The 17,828-nt window shown below is 45.0% G+C and overlaps 1 pseudogene; it reads left to right on the top strand.

Moving 5' to 3' along the window:
* Positions 1-16,235: 16,235 nt before the first annotated feature.
* LOC116193864 lies at positions 16,236-17,828 on the top strand (annotated as a pseudogene).

Here is a 17,828-nt window from a genome sequence, read left to right as displayed (position 1 = left end):
GCGACGGACGCACGTGAGAAGGAGTCGCCACTACCTGTTTACGACCCGAAGGTCGAGGGCCGGTGAGTTGCCCGGGTCTAGGGGTATGGGGTACACCTAATTGCTAAGGCATATGGTCTGCGAAACACGAGGTTCCGAATTCGGGGGTTCTGTTACATGCGAGCCTATATCTCGCATGCCCTATCGGTACTCTAGCTTGTCTAGGCTTGCCATTTTTTATTTAATTACCGCTTAATTAAGTTCCGCTCATCTTACGCGTTTTGACACCGTAAATTCGAATATATACTTGGACCGTCCACTCTCCGACAGGGATTATTACATGAATAAATATGCATCATAAAACCCTTACATTGTTCTCTCAAATAAAAGATAAATTACAATGACTGAATCCCAGTCGGTTCGCGTTCGACCGTTATTTCACTCATGCTCACCGTATGATTTTGGAAAAGACTGGAAATTAAATTAAATACGCACTCGGTGTATGGGGGCATTGGACCCCGTGATCGAAGGTTATGGGCATTGGACCCAGTGAATCGTATCCCTAAGGATCGGGCTCGATCTGCATAACAAACAAGTGCAAAAAATGTAACAAGCAAGCTCAAATAAATAAACAATGGAGTTTTCTTTTTTATCGCCGAATTTACGTGAATTAACTGATTATTAACCGGAGTACATTAGCATACAAATCCTACCTTAAAACAAACAAAAAGGGGTGATGGATAGGGTATGTAGCATCCGGCATTATTTTATCGGACTCGACAGACATGATGTCAATAGTCAAGTCTCGAATGTGTGGGTTATTTTTTAGATTATTCTGTATCACGATAATATGGCTTTTACCAATTAAGAGTGTTTTTCACCTAAAAACCCAAAACCTAACCCTCTATTTGACTATTTGACCATGTTTGATTAAGCCGAGTTTGAGGTTAATCCGTTTTCCCATGTTTTAACCCGTTCTAAACACAAACCTACACTAGAGTGACGGCAGGACAAGAACCGGTAATCATGCCCTTAAATCGGTAAATATGTGTGTGCATGAAAATCAAGATTACGTTGTACGTATCTCGGTGCTTTTGAAATTGTGAATTTTGAAAAAGGCATGATTAACAGTTCTTGAACTGTCGATGCGATTACAGGTAATTAAATCGGTTCGTGCAATTCATTTAAAAGTGTCAAGTGATTTAATTTAACCAAATTTAACGTCCCGATTATCCCGTATGTAGAATTTTAGATTAGTTAGAAATTTGCCGAATGCTTTAGTTTACGGCTTTCGAGCCGTCGAGATAGTCATTAATTGACAGCCCGATAAACTCTAATTTCCGACATAATCACATAATTACAAAAATGAAATATTTAAATGGGGCACATGCATTGTCGGTGGGTGATCTAAGTAGAAAAGGGCCGGATATTTTAGAAAATGTCCAGGGACTGAATTGAACGATTTTAAAAGAGCAGGGACTGATTTGAAAATTCTAAAAACATTGGGGACTGATCTAAAAATTCTAAAAGATTGGGGACTGATTTGAAGATTCTAAAAATGGGGAGTGTGTAAAAAATTACTGAAAGTGTCCTAGGGCTTATTTGAAATGAATTTGAAAATCGGGACTGATCTGAAAAATAAAAAATGGCCCCAGGACTAAACTGAAACAACTCGGAAAGTTCTTTGGGATGCTTGAAAAATTCTGGGAATTCCAGGACTGATTGGGAAATAATAAAATGACTGGGACTTGATTGAAAAGAAATTTTGAAATTCGGGGCAGATCTGAAAAGGGTGAAAAATGGCCCAGGGACCAAACTGAAACAACCTGGAAAGTCTTTTGGGACGCTTGAGAAATTCTGAAAAATCCAAGGACTGATTGGGAAATATTAAAATGACCGGGACTTGGTTGAAAATAAATTTTAGGGTTCGGGGCAGATCTGAAAAAAATAAAATGAGTCCTCTGGACAGAAATGTAACAAAATGGAAAGTTCGTAAAATCGAGTTCGGGACAAATCCGATCACCCACGCGACCCAAGAACACTCAATTCACATTATATCCATCAAGCAAGCAATAATATTCAGGAAATGAGTCCTAATCATGCCACTAAGTCGATGATTTACCTAATCCGGAAAGTTGAGGGGCTTCTCTGTAAATAAAAAAAATAAAATAAAAAAATCGCCGGACAATCGGGTCGGATCGGACCGGATCGGAGCGCCCGCCCGAAGGATAAACCGCCCGGAAGAGATGCTGGGCTGGACTGGGCGTTGGGCCTGAATGGGCCAAGCTTCCGGGCTGGGCCTGCAAAGAACGAACTGGGCCGAAGCCCGTTAGCCAAGGGCAGTCGGGATCGGGCGGTCAGCGGCGGCCACGGAGCTGCGGGCGGCGGTTCTCGCCCCTGGACGCCGCGATGAGGGCCGGAATGGACGCGGGAGATGGCTCTGGGCACCGCTTAGGCTTCGCCATGGTCGATCGAGGCCTCACCGGCGTTTAATCAGTCGGAATTGGGGAGAATTTTGGGATTTTCCGGCGAGGGTATTCCGAGTTCTCCGATCTCCAAATTCCTTAAAACGGGAGCAAATTTTCCGATTTCTCTCAATGGGTCTTGTTCCTCCCTCGCCGAATTCCATTTCTGTTTATTTAATTGCAATTTCTTCCCCGTTTCCGTTGAGATTTCAGCCGATTTGGAGAAAATCGCCGAAAACCGCGATTTGGGGGCAGTTTCGGGCCGGCGGGGATCGCGGGCAGCCGGTGAGCGCTGCCCGGCCCTGCCCGATTAATTTTTTTTTTCTTTTTTTTTTGAAATGCCGGCGGTCCCGGGCAGCCGGTCAACGCTGCCCGGCCTGCCCGGGACTGCCCGAATCTTTTCTATCTTTTTTTTTGTACATATATAATTCAATTTAATTAAAATTAATTTAATAATTTTTTTTAAAGAAAATGTGATAAATTAGGAAATGACAATTTTGCCCCATTCGGAGCCGATGGACCGAAATTAGATGCTGACAGCTTGCCCCTCTTTGGTTGCGTGCTCGAATAGAGGATGTAGCCAAAGACTATAAGAAGCACCTCGTTTGGTCCTGGCGACCGTTTGACAATTCTCGTCGTTTTTGCTAATATGTAGGCCTGCTGCAAAAATAGTAAAAACCATAAATTAGTAAATGTGGACGCATACTTGAAACATTAAGTGAGGACACGAAGTTCAAAAAGTAGTAAATGCGGACACGAAGTCCGGAATGCAATAAATGTGGGCACGAAGTCCAAAATGCAATTGATGCGGACGCGAAGTCCAAAATGCTGTAAATGCGGACAAGAAGTTTGGAAAGCAGTAAATTAGGACACGAAATCCGGAATGCAGTAGACTCGGACACGAAGTCCGGAATGCAATGAATGTGAACACGAAGTCCAAAATGCAGCAAAGATGCGGACGCGAAGTCCGAAAAACGGTAAAGATGGACACGAAGTCCTGGATGCGAAGTCCGAAAAGCGGTAAAGACGGACGCGAGGTCCGAAAAGCGGTAAAGATGGACACGAAGTCCTGAACACGAAGTCCGAAAAGCGGTAAAGATGGACACGAAGTCCTGGACGCGAAGTCCGAAAAGCAGTAAAGATGGACACGAAGTCCTGGACGCGAAGTCCGAAAAGCAATAAAGATGGACACGAAGTCCTGGACGCGAAGTCCGAAAAGCAGTAAATGTGGACACGAAGTCCTGGACGCGAAGTCCGAAAAGCAGTAAAGATGGACACCAAGTCCTAGACGCAAAGTCCGAAAAGCGGTAAAGATGGACACGAAGTCCTGGACGCGAAGTCCGAAAAGCCGTAAATGTGGACACGAAGTCCTGGACGCGAAGTCCGAAAAGCAGTAAAGATGGACACGAAGTCCTGGACGCGAAGTCCGAAAAGCAGTTAAGATGGACACGAAGTCCTGGACGCGAAGTCCGAAAAGCGATAAAGATGGACACGAAGTCCTGGACGCGAAGTCCGAAAAGCAGTAAATGTGGACACGAAGTCCTGGACGAGAAGTCCGAAAAGCAGTAAATGTGGACACGAAGTCCTGGACGCGAAATCCGAAAAGAGATAAAGATGGACACGAAGTCATGGACGCGAAGTCCGAAAAGCAGTAAATGTGGACACAAAGTCCTGGACGCGAAGTCCGAAAAGCAGTAAATGTGGACACGAAGTCCTGGACGCGAAGTCCGAAAAGCAGTAAATGTGGACACGATATCCTGGACGCGAAGTCCGAAAAGCAGTAAAGATGGACACGAAGTCCGTGGACGCAAAGTCCGAAAGGCGATAAAGGGGGACACGAAGTCCGAAAAGCAGTAAAGACGGACACGAAGTCCTGGACGCGAAGTCCGAAAAGCGGTAAAGAGGGACACGAAGTCCGTGGACGCGAAGTCCGAAAAGCGGTAAAGACGGACACGAAGTCCTGGACGCGAAGTCCGAAAAGCAGTAAAGATGGACGCGAAGTCCGAAAAGCAATAAAGATGGACACGAAGTCCTGGACGCGAAGTCCGAAAAGCAGTAAATGTGGACACGAAGTCCTGGACGCGAAGTCCGAAAAGCGGTAAAGAGGGACACGAAGTCCGTGGACGCGAAGTCCGAAAAGCGGTAAAGACGGACACGAAGTCCTGGACGCGAAGTCCGAAAAGCAGTAAAGATGGACGCGAAGTCCGAAAAGCAGTAAATGTGGACACGAAGTCCAGAATGCAGTAGATGCGGACACGAAGTCCGGATGGTAAATGCGGACACGAAGTCCGAAAAACAATGGATGCGGACACGAAGTCCGAAATGCAGTGGATACGGACACGAAGTCCGGAAAGTAGTAAAGCAGGACACGAAGTCCGAAAAACAATGAATGCGGACACGAAGTCCGGAATGCAATGAATGTGGACACGAAGTCCGGAAAATAGTAAATGGGGACACGAAGTCCGAAAAACAATGAATGCGGACACGAAGTCCGAAATGCAGTAAGTGCGGACACGAAGTCTAAAATGCAGTAACGGTGGGCATGATGCGAAAATGCAGGGAATGTAGAAGCAACGACTAGTGTCAGGGAATGGCGCGGGGCGCCGAAGAGGGGCGCTTGGCATTAGGTCATGGCTTGATCGGGATGGTGCAGTGGTAGGCGTGGCTTGCATTGCCGCCGGGGTGGTTGTGCTTTGCTGGAGACACTCTTTTTCCCCTCGGGCGGTTGTGTGTTTAATTCGCTGGAAGCCGACCCTGCTGTTGGATCGATTGTTTGTTACTCTTGCTGGCAGCTGGTCTCGTCGCTGAAGCGATTGCTTGCTGGGAATGCCCCGATCTCGCCACTGAGACTTTTACTTGCGAGGTGGTTGCTCGTTGCTCTGCCGGATCGGCGTCTTGCGATGCGGGACTCGAGCTCTGGGAGCGCCTACGTAGTTCTTGCGTTTGTTGTACCCGTGATCCTGACATCATTAGTAAGTCATGGGATTACTAGTGATTTGTAAGCACAGGTAAAATGATGTGTTTGCGACGCATGTTCTTCAGTTTCGGGTTGCTTGGGCGACCTGTATAGAGTTTTTGCTTTGGCGATGCGAATGAGATCCCATTTTCGAATGCCTCAATGTGAGGCTTCCAAGGCTCCTGTTGGCCTTGCACGAGCATATCGAGACATTCTCAATGATGCCCTAGCAGCTCTGTCGATTATTCGACGCGCCCGTCGGCTTAGGACCCTTCTCGTCAAGGTACCATAGGGCGGCTGCGCTTGTGACCCGCGTGGGGATTTTTTTGCCCAGATTTGATCAGACTCGATCTGACCATTTCCAGAATGCTATAACTAGACCTCAGAAAGGAATGTATGGGATTTCGGCTTTGTGGTAGCCTGTTGAAGGGTGGTTGTGACCCATTCTGGAGTTATGCAAAGACAAACAGAAAAGAGAAAGCTTGGGAGGAACGCGTTGCCCCAGGCTAAAAGGATACACGAGTTCACGCCTGTAGCGAGATGTACCCCTTTTCCTATATTCTTCTGCTGTGTGGGCTGTATCAAACTGCTTGGATAGCATGCCCGGTTTGCCCACTGTGCTTAAGGAGGAATCCGCGCTGGACGGTTGAGTTGTGTTGGAGGGCTGATCGAGGATCATGTTGGAGTAGATAATCTGGCCACTTCCGTTGAGGATCCTTAGTCCGCACGATGTGTGAGAGACTAGGGGGTCAATTTTATCCATCTCTCATTTTGCTCTCATTTTGCTACGGTCACCCACCTCGGGGCCGCACCTCTCAACCTAAAGGGGATTAGCTCTCCTTTTGCCACGACTGCCCGCCTCGGGATTTTCAGTCGTGCCTCTCTCTTGCCCTAGCTTTTGCCTAGGTTGCCCAGATGAGTTTTCGACCTAGCGGGCTCAATTCTTTTGTCTCTTGAGCTTGCACGGGCGAAGGGTTCGAAGGATTCGACCTCCGAGTGCGTTGTGTTCTGTCTCCGTCGAGGAGTTGCGTCTGCTGCTCTCCTTTTTGTCGGGGTTTGTTGATTTCTTCTTCGAATTGGCGGTGGCGGAGTTTTATATCTCGGCGGTGCCTTGTTTTGTTCATTGGCGGGTTTTTCCCGCGTCTTTTCTCTCTCACTTCATTGGCGTATTTTTTTCCACTTCTTTCCGCTTTGTTTTTCTCTTGTAGTTGGGGTTTGTTTTGTGCCCCATGTCTTTGTTTGAAACTCCACGATTTTGCATCGCCGATGCCGCTTTGGTGTGCTTCGCCTCGTGGAGACTTGTTGTGTGTTACTAGCCCTATTTTGTGAGGACCGGCTTTCTTGGAAGTTTGACTCTTGCACACTCGGAAGTCGAATTCCGTGTCATTTGCCCTTGCAAGCATTACATGTGAATTTCCCTTGTTGTCTAGGAAAAGAAAATGTCAAATTGCCCCATGTGGAATAGGGAACCGAGATTGTCTCGGCGCGAATGTTGAACGGGGATGCCCCGGTCTTCATTTGTTGAAGTGGTCCGTGGTAGGCGCCTGGTGTGATGTCTCCGATCATCTCTTGTTGTTCTCTGCAGCGCGTGCCTCTTAGAGGGTGCACGCTGTTGAAGCCACTGGATGTTCGAGGAAGACGGTTGCATCAATGCTGAGTGATTCGCTCGATTGTCCTTGTTTTCGACTTCATAGGGGGTACCTCATCGTCGGACACCTCCCTCGTCAAAGTATAAGGAAAAGGGTCCGAGACAAGTTCTCAAGGAAGCGTGAACTCGTGCATCGCTCTTCGCCTGTGGTCAATGTGCCCCTGTGAAGGATGACAAAGAAGATAATGCATTAGGCGATTATGCGGGTAATATGTGGTAAGAAATATGAGGTGGTCCCATAGAAAAATCCATTTTTGTCCCACGCGCGACCCATGGGGTGCCACGTGTAGGTGGCATTTGTTTCTGGGAATCTAGTCATCACTACTATGGAGTGGTTAGACCGTGACTAAAGTCACATAAGCATATTTTCCCTAGTTGCGAGTAAGCATGCGCAGTCGTCCTAGGGAAGGATCGAGGAGTCGGGTCCCATGAGGACAGGCGAGTCGAACAGGTCCAACAGAACTAATAGGGCGTCGCAAAGACTGTCATAATGCTCCATTGAAGGATTTGTTCATGTCGAGAGCCTATTTGGGGGAATGCATTTAAATTAAAGCAAAAGAGAGTTTAAAGAAGACTGCGCATATTGCCCCCGTATTCAATCGACGACCACAACAGAGGTGGATGAGATCCATTCTTTGATCAGAGGCATGATCTTGCTGGTATCTCCTGCGATCGAGAGTTGGGTCATGCTCTGCTTATGGAGTTGTCACTTCCGGTCTTTGCAGCGAAAGGATTAGACTTGCTCATCGGTGTATCGCTTGGATGAATTTGAATCCAAGTCGATTTTGGATTTCAGATGAGCCTGAAAGCAATAAATGCGAAGTGTCAAAACCTGAATGTAGTAAATGCTGGGCTGGAGCCCAAAAGCAGTAAATGCTGGGCCAGGGCCCGAAAGCAGTAAGTGCAGGACCGAGGCTCGATATGGGGCCGAAGCTCAAAGGTGGGGTCGAAGCCCAAAAGTGGGGCCGAAGCCCGATACGGGGCCAAAACCCAAAAGCGAACCCGAAGCCCGATCCAGTAAATGCGGGGCCGGAACCCGATGCGGGGCCAAAGCCCCATGCAGTAAATGCACGCTCGATAAGAAAGTGCAAGTGATGCAAAAGCAAAGGTCAATGTTGAGGAAAAGTGCAGGGCACTGCAAAGCGGTGACTCTGATTTTTCTTACGATCTTGCTTTGTGGAGCAAGGATGGGGACTTAGTGTTGAAATCCCAAGGAGCTGAATGAGAGACGTTTGTTGTCTCAATTGTGGTCGCTCAATATTCAGGCTGTCTTCTTGTTGGGAATTTCCTGCGATGGGAAAAGAAAACAATGAAAGAGCATAAACTGTTCAAGATTTCAATGCAAGAGTGTAGGGAAGCGAACTGGCCTGGTAGGTGTCGTGCGAGCACACCAAGAGACATGCATTGATATGTTGAGCATGCGTGTATGAGTTGGTGTGAACATGCTTGGTCATGTGTGAGGCGCACTTAGTCGCTAGTAGATGCGCAAGGTCTTGCGAAGAGGTGTGCATATGATCACACGGTGATGCTCTTCGCGAAGGTTGGCACGACTCGCCGGTCATGCGGGGTGAGTTCGGCCCATTCTTCGATCGGCAGCGTGATTGTCACGACCTGAAATTTCGACAGAATTTCCCCTATGTTTTCTCGATATCCATTATCACATAAACGATTTATTCATAACATGTTTTCCACCTCCCAAACAGTTAACCAATTCAGCAAGCTATACCAAAAGCATATAATCAATTCAGCAGGTTCTGATATATATATATATATATATATATATAACTCTCAAGAGAGTACTTTCCACAACCCTATCACTAACTCAACTAAACAAAAGTTTCAGGTCGTAACTTAATCATAACATTCTACAAGAACTTACTACTTATACTAGGAGTGGGCCCTACTTCAAAAAGATCCTCCGCACTGATCCCCGTTGTCCAAAAAGATATCCTGTGCGGTTAGTCTGGCTCCTAGCTCATCTGGAAAAATATATGCAGGGGGTGAGCTGCATCTCAGTGAGTATTAAATTCCACCATAAAATGAAGTGTCAAACATGTTTAAGCATTCACAACCTTAATGACAGTCATACCATTTACTTCAAACTTTCTAATGATATATACATATATATCTATATATATATATATATCTCCTTTCCAATCTTAACCCTTTCTTTTATCGGCCAATTCAATATCACATAATTCAAACAATCATTCAAAAGCAACAAATAATAGTAGCCATAGGGTCGCAATCCTCGCGACAGAGTTTTCGACAGAACCATGACCCCGCACTCATATCCACAAACTTTTCATTTGATTCCTCATAAGCGGGGGCTGCCTGTTATCCTCCGGCAGTGGGAGTCTAGGCGTCCATTTTATATCCCGACGGATCAACGGTCTAGACGTCCCTTTTTGTATCCCGCCGGATCAGCGGTCTAGGCGTCCATTTTTATATCCCGCCGGATCAGCGGTCTAGGCGTCTCTTTTTGTATCCCGCCGGATCAGCGGTCTAGGCGTCCCTTTTTATATCCCGCCGGATCAGCGGTCTAGGCGTCCTACTTATATACCGTCGGATCAGCGGTCCCATGGCTACAAACAATAATTTCACCACATCGCAATCAACCGAATTCATTTACAATAACTCATTTAAATCCTCGTACTATCCTCATTCAACTTATTTCAATCAAGCAAGCATTTATATAATTAATTTAAGATTTAGTTTCATTCTATAGTGGAATAAAAATACTCACAACGACCCCCAAAATGATAACTCAATGACTTGAGCCTTCCGGGTGTGTATTCTTGGTCTCTTCGGCTCCTATAAATTGTAAACATAGTTAGAACGTCCAACATAAATAAATAAATATACATATGCTTATTATTTTTAACTTAATCTATCCATGGATTTCTCATGATGAAATACAACTTAATAAGGATAATTCACACCAAAAATAGAAAATCTCAATCCAATCAAGGTTAGTACAAGGCAGCAAACCAGCTCTTGAGAAGAAATGACATACCAGTATATATATAAAACAAAAGTCAAGAACAGGAGGTATAGCTGATCTAAATAGATTTTCAACTCATACCCCACATGAGCCATCAACGGTAAGTCAACAAAACCTACCAAACTGAAAGAAAAGCTTTATATATGCGCATATATATATATATACATATGCGTATATGTATATGTATAATTCCCAATTCCGTCACCTACCCCCAAACGAAAAAGTAAAATTTAAGCAATTTAATACTAAGCTCAAGAGCATCAGTCTTTCCACCTCAATTAGCCATCCATCCACATCTCCAAACCCGTTTCTCTAGCTTTTTTTTTTTTCTTGATTTAGTAACACATCTCAAACAACAACTGAAGGAACACAATTAATCATGGAAAAAGAACAAGAAAAACTTAAAACACAAGGGAACCATCTCAGCAGAGCACTTAGCATACCGTTACCGTAAAACGAGTTAAACTCTTTCACTCAAATCGGTGTTCCTCTACTTGCCCCACTTTGTTCCTTTATCTCCCTCACTGCCAACTCTCCCTAAAACTCTCGTGCTCTCTCTCTCTCTATCTCTCTCTTTCTTTCTCTCTCTCTCTCTCTGTTTCTCTGCTGCTCTGTTTCTCTCGATTTCTCTCAACCAAAAACAGGGGAAAGGAAAGAAGGAACACAAAATAAATGAAATGGAACAAAAAGAATGGCGGTGGAATTGCTGGGAGCAAGAATGAAGGCCACGTGGGGCCATTTTCCACCCCTTATTATTTTATTTTATTTTTCTGCAGCCACAAAATTTTAGTATATAACATGCATGTATATTTCGTAAGCACGTGTGTATATGTGTATGTATATATATATTATATATATGCATGTTCGGTTGACCGATCTCACAGTGATCGTGTTAGAAGCTTCGTGGCGGGTGGGCTGGGACATGCTATGTTCGTTAGAGCTATCGCCTGTGATCTTTTGTGGAGGGACGGTCGGTCTTGAGTGTTTGGAGTCCAAGGAGGTAGCAGAGAAGTGTTTCATGTCTCGATTGTGGCAGTTTTGGATTCATATTGCCTTCTTGTTGGTTATTTCCTGCAATGGGGAAAGGGGAACGATGAAAAAGCAAACTAGTTCACAATTTTAACGCAAGGGCGCAGGGGATCGAACTAGCCTGGTAGGCGTCGTGCGAGCGCGCCGGGATGTGTGCATGGGTAAGGTGGAGGCATGCTCGCACGACGCGGAAAGACGCACTCGGTTGTGCTGGTGGATGTGCTCAGTTGCGCGAAGAGACGTGTGCGCGATCACGCGATGACTCTTAGTTGCATGGGATTAGTGAGAAGCTTGTTTTGCCAAGGAAGGTGCATTAATCCACGGGTCACGACTTGCCTTGCCGTGAAAGTCGTGATTGGTCTACCTGCGAAGAAGGTCTTCACTCACTTGCATGGTGGGACGTTAGCTGTTATGCAAAACAGTAAACGAGTATGATATATGCGATGCGTGAGTTTTTCAAAACTAATGCCGCCATTCACATCAAAATGATCAAAGTACAATGTAAAATAAAGCCTTAAGCCAGTTTTCCACCACACTCGGAGTTTGAGCGAGCGCGATATCGGATTTCTGTAGTGGGTCTGAGCGAGCTCCCTCTAGTTCTTCATCTTTCTCAGTAGCTTATCGACGAAGGTGATCGATCATGCTGTTGGTGAGGTCGACTATAGTAGCTGTGCCTGAAGTGGGGGATGTTCTGTCAGATGTGTCGGTCTTTATTTGTGGAGACCCGGGTGGGACCCTTGTGTGTTGACGGACTTCGTCGAGGCACGAGCAAGAGGCCGAGCAAGGCGTCTCTTACCAAGACGAAAGGAAGACTGACTTAGGACTCGTCCATATGAATGACACCCTAATTTTGTAAAACAGATGATGCATGTGTGCGAAAAAAAAGTAAATGCCAACGGCTTAATACAAATTACAAGGTACATCGCTCTTGAAATAGAAAAGACTCAAGTGGCACGCAGGCCGACTCAACGGACAGTTCGTCCAAGCCGGAGGATGGCATGGAACTCCTGCAAAATGCATGGTTTTAGTGCTACAGGGACCGTGCTACGTAAGGATGGGGGCTCCCTACTCAAGGGTGTTAATTCCTTGAAACCGAGCGGGGATCTTTGGGGGCTTAATCGACGGTCCAACCGTGTGACGTACCCTTACTCGGAACCCCTAACTAACCTATGCTCCTAATACCGGTCGTGGGACGCGACCCATAGGTACCTAGAAGCTAGTATGATATGCAATGCATGTGCGGGAAATGAAAGTGCGCAAAGTAGATAAGCGAAAAATTGCAGAAAGCGGTAAATAAACAAGCAAGCAAAGCAAGCAGAGACGAGCCCGAACCCTCTAAAAGTCCCCAGTGGAGTCGCCAAGCTGTGCGCACCCGAATTTCGTCTCGTCGGGGCACGCATGTGCGCGCCTAAATGCAACGCGGCTTAGGAGTGTCCACCTTCCCGGGGACGCGCGACGGACGCACGTGAGAAGGAGTCGCCACTACCTGTTTACGACCCGAAGGTCGAGGGCCGATGAGTTGCCCGGGTCTAGGGGTACGGGGTACACCTAATTGCTAAGGTATATGGTCTGCGAAACCCGAGGTTCCGAATTCGGGGGTTCTGTTACATGCGAGCCTATATCTCGCATGCCCTATCGGTACTCTAGCTTGTCTAGGCTTGCCATTTTTTATTTAATTACCGCTTAATTAAGTTCCGCTCATCTTACGCGTTTTGACACCGTAAATTCGAATATACACTTGGACCGTCCACTCTCCGACATGGATTATTACATGAATAAATATGCATCATAAAACCCTTACATTGTTCTCTCAAATAAAAGATAAATTACAATGACTGAATCCCGGTCGGTTCGCGTTCGACCGTTATTTCACTCATGCTCACCGTATGATTTTGGAAAAAATCGGAAATTAAATTAAATGCGCACTCGGTGTATGGGGGCATTGGACCCCGTGATCGAAGGTTATGGGCATTGGACCCAGTGAATCGTATCCCTAAGAATCGGGCTCGATCTGCATAACAAACAAGTGCAAAAAATGTAACAAGCAAGCTCAAATAAATAAACAATGGGGTTTTCTTTTTTATCGCCGAATTTACGTGAATTAACTGATTATTAACCGGAGTACATTAGCATACAAATCCTACCTTAAAACAAACAAAAAGGGGTGATGGATAGGTTATGTAGCATCCGGCATTATTTTATCGGACTCGACAGACGTGATGTCCATAGTCAAGTCTCGAATGTGTGGGTTATTTTTTAGATTATTCTGTATCGCGACAATATGGCTTTTACCAATTAAGAGTGTTTTTCACCTAAAAACCCAAAACCTAACCCTCTATTTGACTATTTGACCATGTTTGATTAAGCCGAGTTTGAGGTTAATCCGTTTTCCCATGTTTTAACCCGTTCTAAACACAAACCTACACTAGAGTGACGGCAGGACAAGAACCGGTAATCATGCCCTTAAATCGGTAAATATGTGTGTGCATGAAAATCAAGATTACGTTGTACGTATCTCGGTGCTTTTGAAATTGTGAATTTTGAAAAAGGCATGATTAACAGTTTTTGAACTGTCGATGCGATTACAGGTAATTAAATCGGTTCATACAATTCATTTAAAAGTGTCAAGTGATTTAGTTTAACCAAATTTAACGTCCCGATTATCCCGTATGTAGAATTTTAGGTTAGTTAGAAATTTGCCGAATGCTTTAGTCTACGGCTTTCGAGCCGTCGAGATAGTCATTAATTGACAGCCCGATAAACTCTAATTTCCGACATAATCACATAATTACAAAAATGAAATATTTAAATGGGGCACATGCATTGTCGGTGAGTGATCTAAGTAGAAAAGGGCCGGATATTTTAGAAAATGTCCAGGGACTGAATTGAACGATTTTAAAAGAGCAGGGACTGATTTGAAAATTCTAAAAAAATTGGGGACTGATCTAAAAATTCTAAAAGATTGGGGACTGATTTGAAGATTCTAAAAATGGGGAGTGTGTAAAAAATTACTGAAAGTGTCCTAGGGCTTATTTGAAATGAATTTGAAAATCGGGACTGATCTGAAAAATAAAAAATGGCCCCAGGACTAAACTGAAACAACTCGGAAAGTTCTTTGGGATGCTTGAAAAATTCTGGGAATTCCAGGACTGATTGGGAAATAATAAAATGACTGGGACTTGATTGAAAAGAAATTTTGAAATTCGGGGCAGATCTGAAAAGGGTGAAAAATGGCCCAGGGACCAAACTGAAACAACCTGGAAAGTCTTTTGGGACGCTTGAGAAATTCTGAAAACTCCAAGGACTGATTGGGAAATATTAAAATGACCGGGACTTGGTTGAAAATAAATTTTAGGGTTCGGGGCAGATCTGAAAAAAATAAAATGAGTCCTCTGGACAGAAATGTAACAAAATGGAAAGTTCGTAAAATCGAGTTCGGGACAAATCCGATCACCCACGCGACCCAAGAACACTCAATTCACATTATATCCATCAAGCAAGCAATAATATTCAGGAAATGAGTCCTAATCATGCCACTAAGTCGATGATTTACCTAATCCGGAAAGTTGAGGGGCTTCTCTGTAAATAAAAAAAATAAAATAAAAAAATCGCCGGACAATCGGGTCGGATCGGACCGGATCGGAGCGCCCGCCCGAAGGATAAACCGCCCGGAAGAGATGCTGGGCTGGACTGGGCGTTGGGCCTGAATGGGCCAAGCTTCCGGGCTGGGCCTGCAAAGAACGAACTGGGCCGAAGCCCGTTAGCCAAGGGCAGTCGGGATCGGGCGGTCAGCGGCGGCCACGGAGCTGCGGGCGGCGGTTCTCGCCCCTGGACGCCGCGATGAGGGCCGGAATGGACGCGGGAGATGGCTCTGGGCACCGCTTAGGCTTCGCCATGGTCGATCGGGGCCTCACCGGCGTTTAATCAGTCGGAATTGGGGAGAATTTTGGGATTTTCCGGCGAGGGTATTCCGAGTTCTCCGATCTCCAAATTCCTTAAAACGGGAGCAAATTTTCCGATTTCTCTCAATGGGTCTTGTTCCTCCCTCGCCGAATTCCATTTCTGTTTATTTAATTGCAATTTCTTCCCCGTTTCCGTTGAGATTTCAGCCGATTTGGAGAAAATCGCCGAAAACCGCGATTTGGGGGCAGTTTCGGGCCGGCGGGGATCGCGGGCAGCCGGTGAGCGCTGCCCGGCCCTGCCCGATTAATTTGTTTTTCTTTTTTTTTTGAAATGCCGGCGGTCCCGGGCAGCCAGTCAACGCTGCCCGGCCTGCCCGGGACTGCCCGAATCTTTTCTCTTTTTTTTTGGTACATATATAATTTAATTTAATTTAAATTAATTTAATAATTTTTTTTTAAGAAAATGTGATAAATTAGGAAATGACAATTTTGCCCCCCTCGGAGCCGATGGACCGAAATTAGGTGCTGACAGTATTAAACCGGCGACCTCAAAGAGGCAGGTACCAAAAGCGGGCAAAGGGGCGGTATGTGGCGGTTCGTAAGGCAATGCAGAGGGCGGAGAATGGACAACAAGATTTGAAAAAACGGCTGTTCGTGATTTTTTTTTTTTTTTGTTCGGGTTGCTGTTCGGGATTTGTTTCCTTTACACTGAAGGAGTATTGATTGATGACATCATACCAAATAATTAAGCAATAATCAAAAGAGAGTGTAGCGATTGGTGCACCATCACTTACCGATTAAAAAGTCTCAAGCTCGACATTCAAGTTGGACTATCTATGTCCATTTATTAATATTTAAAACTTTCATTTTATTGTATTATGGTCTCTCTCTCTTCAATTGCGGGTTTCGGTTGAGTCCGACCTTCAGGGACCACTCAAAGGCCTTGCCCCTAAAGATCTTGTTCATACATTACTCGCCCAGGACAACGGTAATCAACCGATTCTGAAGCTCCTTCCGCTATTTTATTTGGTTTCCCACGTTCTTATTTCCGGCTTTGGGTATTCCATTAGATTTGCACATTACAGGGCTTGACATGATCGTGATTGAGGTGCTGCAAAGCATACATTCATTCATTTTCTCTGTTAGAGGAAACTGAAAATTCGGGATTGCAGTCATGAGATTTTTCGATGCAACCTTTAGTGATACTAAGTATGGGAAATCAACAAAGAGAATTACTTCTGTTGTAATTTAGATGGATCGGCAACTTTGGAACTGCACCGAGTCCTATAGGACTTATCACCTTAAGGTACTCTTTCGGTTCAATTTGCTGAAACAGAAAACTTCTGTATCGAACTCGTGGTTCGAATTGCTGGTGGTTCACATGATGGCCATGGTCACTTTATCAGAGGCTAACTCACTTATGATTCCAAAGGACCGATCTGGTAATTTTGATGTAAGGATAGGATGCTTAGCCAAGAAATAGATTTCTGATGTAAGGACTGTATCCTTAGGTGCGATAAGATTGCCTATGCCTCGAACTCGGATGTTAATTTGATTCTTTTCCTTCTGAACAGAATGAATGGTTGCTATATAATCAGGTTCCAAGAGGGATGCTGTCAATTTACTTGTGAAGGCATCAGGGTATGCGTCCGTAAAATTCTAATGCACATACCGCCTGAAACAAAGTATGTAACGACACTAAATTCGGACTATTTTCTTCTCAATTCTATTCTTAATTTGTGCCACTGCTATTAATTCATCATCTCCATTAGAAAAAGCTACCAACAGATTTGCAGGAAGGTGTATTCGAAGCCGTATCGATCAAAGCACTAGGTCAAGTGTAGAACAATATATCAGTCACCTCAATAAGATTTCATTGATCCAATCTTCACGGGAAATTTGAGTATAGAAACATACTTGTGTATCGATACCATATCGACTTTGAATTCAAGCAACGGAAATTCAACTTGGATTGGCCATGGAAACCTAAAACGCGAGTCTGTCAGTGAAGGGGAGGCTAGCTTGCGAGCAGCTGACCTACTTTAGTCAGGCTCATTGCTGCTCGTCCCAACGTGAGCTGAGCCACGACTCAGGAAGAAGCACCTCTGGTTCGTCAAGTGGAATTTCCTCGAAGCAGAGTTTCTCTAATTGTTAAGACAAGCATTTCCAAGTAAACATTTAAATTGTGTGTGTGTCTCTCTCTATTAGCTTATTGACCGTTCTTTGGTTTTGATCCGCTAGGTGGCTGCTGACTACTACCACGGTCTGATTACAGACAAGGGAAACGATCCATCAAATAAAGTAAGCGTTGTGTGCTGTTTTACCGCTGCTGAACAACTTGCAAAAAGCAAGAAGGCTTGCCTAAGCTTTGCCTCGCTGATCCTGTCTCCATGTTAGATCCTAATAAAGCCCGCTTCACCAAAGAGCATGATGGGGCCCTGGTCCTTAGAGATCTCGCTTGGACCGGGACTACAGAAAGTTTCTACACCATTTCAAATTGATTTTTTTTTTCCCTCGGTTTTCTTCGTTAGGATACCTCCATTCTGGGGTGTTATGAAGTATCTAAATCAGAAGATCCCAGAAGTTGCTTCGAGGAAGTTTCAGATTTACAGGTACCTCTTAGATCAAGAAAAATAAGAACATTTCAACATCAAATTGGAAGCTCCATGTACATCAATTATTGAACCTAGAACAGAACTAAGGATGGTTCCGGCAATGCAGTGCTCTCGGAAAACTGGCTGACTTGCCCGAGTTTCATTTGTCATTAAGACCCGACAACTACCAACTGCCCAAAATGGACTTAGCGTGGGACCAGGAAAATGGGAAATTGAAACCTAGACACTGA

The sequence above is a fragment of the Punica granatum genome, chromosome 2 (assembly GCF_007655135.1).
Source record: "Punica granatum isolate Tunisia-2019 chromosome 2, ASM765513v2, whole genome shotgun sequence".
Lineage (NCBI taxonomy): Eukaryota > Viridiplantae > Streptophyta > Magnoliopsida > Myrtales > Lythraceae > Punica > Punica granatum.
The sequence above is the reverse complement of the archived record's forward strand: the minus strand, read 5'-3'. Positions and strand labels throughout refer to the sequence as shown.